The sequence below is a fragment of the Colobus angolensis genome, unplaced genomic scaffold (assembly GCF_000951035.1).
Source record: "Colobus angolensis palliatus isolate OR3802 unplaced genomic scaffold, Cang.pa_1.0 Scaffold219, whole genome shotgun sequence".
Lineage (NCBI taxonomy): Eukaryota > Metazoa > Chordata > Mammalia > Primates > Cercopithecidae > Colobus > Colobus angolensis.
This window is the reverse complement of record NW_012115366.1, coordinates 1,201,531-1,205,907: the sequence shown is the minus strand read 5'-3', so window position 1 is coordinate 1,205,907 and position 4,377 is coordinate 1,201,531.

Below are 4,377 nucleotides of genomic sequence, written 5' to 3'. Positions count from 1 at the left end.
GGCCTATTATTATTTTTAATAATTAGGACAAATGCTTAATATTTTACATTTTAGATCACTAGTATGAGTAAATATTAATGATGAATCTTTTTCTTTTGAATTTAAGAAATTAGATCAAAATTTTGTGATTAGAGATGAAACTTTGGAATGCAGGAATATTTTTAGTATTGGTGCCAAAAATTTAAGTCAGTTACTTTAACACTTAGACATTATAAGATCACATATAGAAAGTGTGTTATTGATTTGGTGTATTAGAATCATTTGTGGAGCTTTTAAAGACACCAGTGCAATGCTGAATTCCACCCAAGAGGGGTTTGTGTTAGGGCCACATCATCCGTGTTTTTTAAAGCTCTACGGATATTTCGATGTTAATCTGAGAACCCTATTATCAGGGGTCTGGGTAGGGGCTTTGTGAGCATATTTGTGTCTTGCCTATATAGTTAACTTTTTTGTTGAAAGCTGTTAAAGCAAAGGCCAGAATACCAGCAGGTTAGCAATTTGGTCACCACAGTGAGACCATTTGAATTTTCATGTGAATTTAAACTGTAAAACAAAATTCAATAGCAGTTCAGTCTGGGCTTGTATCATTAGAGGGCTGGTTAAATAAAGCATGACATGTTCACAGAGTAGAGTACTATGTAGCTATAAAAGGGAAGGAGGAATAGCTATATACTGCTGTTGGGGAGAATATATTGTTAAATGAAAAAAAAAAACCCACTGTAGCAGAACAGTAGTATTGTACGCTATCATTTTTTAAAGAAAGGGGATCTATAGATCTATAAATGTGTATTGTGCATACATATAAACACACCAATGGAATGATAAACCAAAAACTAATAAAAATGATTAAGGAGAGAGAGGGAATGGGGTGGATGAAACAGGGATAGAGGCTAGACTTCTGAATGTTCTTTATTTTGTGGATTACATTTAGAGCCATGCTAATGCTTTACCATATTATAAAATAAAAATAAAATGGGAGAAAAAAGGCCATCTCTAAGAATCAAGTGCAAAGTGGAGTAAGTGAACCTAAATGTATATTAAGTTTGAGGCTGAAGCACATGGTCTTTCAAATGACTTTGAAACATAGTAATTTGATTATACATTTCTAGAGGGACATATCCTCAAGGACAAACAACTGCAAAAATATTGTAAACTGTTTTTAGTAATCATATAGCTGGAATTATTGGTATTGTTCTGGAAGTATGCGTTATTAAGTAAAACAAGTGGATAATTTTATTGGATTGGGGCCCTGGATTTTGGTGTGGAAAAGAGAGATACAAAGGTAGAAACAGAGAATTTGTTGATTAAGAATCTTGGGATCATAAATTTGAGTTGGAGATGTCAGTATGAACTCACGATATTTTTTCTTTTTTGAAAATGTATTATCTGATTTTCTCTGCTGGAAAATCCCAGAAAGCAACCTAGGTAGCATTGAGCACTTCTAATGCCAGACTCTGTTCTTAAGTACTAATTCCCACTACAGGGAACTTAGGGTACCTTAGAAAAATGGCTTATTTCATGTTGGGGTCAAGAATGCTATAAGGTGATCCTGTGACATCTTTTTATATCACAAAACAGGCCACTAGGGGGATTTTCATTTCTATCAGTGGTAGAATAGCTTTTTCTAAGCCAGTGCTCCAACTGAGACCAACTATTAGAGAAGATGGGAAATACTGTTTTAAAAATCTATACTTGAAGACTTTGGAAAACGAGCAAAGCAAAGAAGGGACTACAGAGACCAAAATTTTGGAGAGAAGGTAAACTCAGGGGCGAGGGCCAACTTTTGGTACAGCTTTTCCCTTGGGGTGATTGGCTGATTTGAGATGTGCAGCTGAGATTGAGCACAAAGTAATGGCAGAGAGACTGAGGTTCTAAGCAGAGTTTTGGTGGTTATGCAGCACTGGGAGACACAGTTAGATTTCAGGGGCTGCAAAGAAAGAAGGGGCACTGGAAAATACCTCAGGCTTTTAGTTGGGAACCCTGAAGGATAGGCTACACCCTGTGCTTAAGGGTGAACTCAAAATAGGTCAGCTCTTACAAAGGCTGAAGCCCAGCTTTCACATTACCTCAATCCCTGATTGGATTAAAGAATCTGGTCCTAGCTTTATTGTTTGCTAGAAGCAAATGTAAATCTGTGGAGGAAGATAGTATCAAGCATTGCCTCAAGTTATTATTATAATTACTATGTATAATATTTTATATCGTAATAAATATTTACATAATTGTGAAACTTAGTTTGGCATTCAATAAAAAAAAAAAGACCCGGAAATTTAAAAATTGACTGAAAATCAGGAGAGAAAACAGATAATTGAAACAGACTCATAGGGTGGCTTTCATTACAAGTGAGATGGTATAGACTGAGTTTTCCCTGCTCTTCCCTGCTGAATACAACTCTAAATCTTGGAGTTGGTACAAAAGACACACAAAGGAGAATTCTTGAAGTTTATAAGAAGAAAGTGAACTGACTTGGGATGACAGGATTCAAGAACAACATAGTAATAGAGCATCTTGCATCCTCCCGTCCATTACAAGGCCACCTAGACCTGGTGTTTCCTGATCCTCCCACCCAGCAACAGAATGCAGGCTAGGTGGGTAGGCTCATTCTTCCCCTGAATCAAATGAAAGTCCCCTCTGAAAACATCTGGCAAGCCTGACAGCGTTGACAAAGGGTAACTCAGGGGCGAGGGCCAACTTTTGGTACAGCTTTTCCCTTGGGGTGATTGGCCGATTTGAGATGTGCAGCTGAGATTGAGCACAGAGTAATGGCAGAGAGACTGAGGTTCTAAGCAGAGTTTTGGTGGTTATGCAGCACCGGGAGACACAGTTGGATTTCAGGGGCTGCAAAGAAAGAAGGGGCACTGGAAAATACCTCAGGCTTTTAGAGTTGGGAACTCTAGCCCTAATCTTAACCCTATAAGTGGTGAGAGGAAGCACATTCCTTCTTTGCCTGTCCTGAGATGTCCCTTTTTCACTGAGGCAGGTTGGCAAAACGGGTAAGAGAGACCTAACTTTAGCATGCAGTCCAGTTTGAGAAGACTCTTCTTCCCTGTGGATGTGAGATTTTCCTCTTCAGCCCAGAGACACCAGGGTGGGCACTACCTGCAAAAAGGACATAGCCACAGCAAATGGCCCGGTCTGAGAAATCTCTGGCCATGTGGGCCTGAGCCTTTTCTCCCCTATCCAGAGATATGGGCAGGTGGATGGAACTGGCAAGAGCAAGTGGTCCTTTACAGAAGACCTCTTTGTCTCTGTGGGTTCAAAGCTTGCCTTTTTCACACCAGCGATACTGAGAAAGCTAGGAGTAACCTAGGACTACCCCACCCTCTTCCACCAAGAGACAACTGGCAGCCTGGCTCGGGGAAACTTCTTTACCCTCTCAGGCAGCGCCAGCAGAGACCAGTGGGAGGTCAATGGCACTAGATAAACAAAGCAGGCTAAATAACACTGCAAAGGCTCTGAAAATTAGTCTGCCATTGGAACGATAGCCTAGAAAAGTAGACCAAGATACTCATGCTAAAACTAAACAGGGTGGCTAACTGTTAAACTAAAAGATTTAATAGAAGCCTATGTTAGATACTTCTAACGCAATAGACAAAATGTTCATGATATAATAGCAAATCACTTGTCATACCACCAACAAAGGAAACCACAACTTGAATCAGAAAAGATAATCAACAGACACCAATACAAGATGAATCAGATGTTGGAATTTTCTGACAAGGATTTTGAAGCATCCATCATAAAAGCTCTTCAAAATCAATTAAAATTATCCTGAAACAAATAAAAAATATAAAAATCTCAGCAAAAAGCCATATAAAATTAATTAAAACTAAATAAATGAAATCAAAAAGCACCAAAATAGAAGTTTTAGATCTGAAAAACAATAGAAAAAAACCACTTACTGGACAGGCTCTATAGAGTGGCAATGACAGAATCAGTAAACTTGAAGAAGGAACTATAGGATCCACTTAATAAGAAGAAAACAAACCGCAAAAAAAATCACTTGTGGGGCAATAACAAAAGACTTAACATTCACGTAATTGGATTTCCAGAGGAAAGGAGAGTAAGTAGGACTAAAAGAGTGTTTGAAAGAAATAATAGTGGAAATCTTACCACATTTGGCAAAAGAAACAAAACTAAGGACCCAAGAAGCTATGCAAACTTCATACAGGATGAACCCAGTGAAACACCAAGATACATTATAATTAAACTCTTTTGTTTTTGTTTTTTTTTTGAGATGGAGTCTCAATCTGTCGCCCAGGCTGGAGTGCAGTGGCCGCATCTCAGCTCACTGCAAGCTCCGCCTCCCGGGTTTACGCCATTCTCCTGCCTCAGCCTCCCAAGTAGCTGGGACTACAGGCGCCCACCACCTCGCCT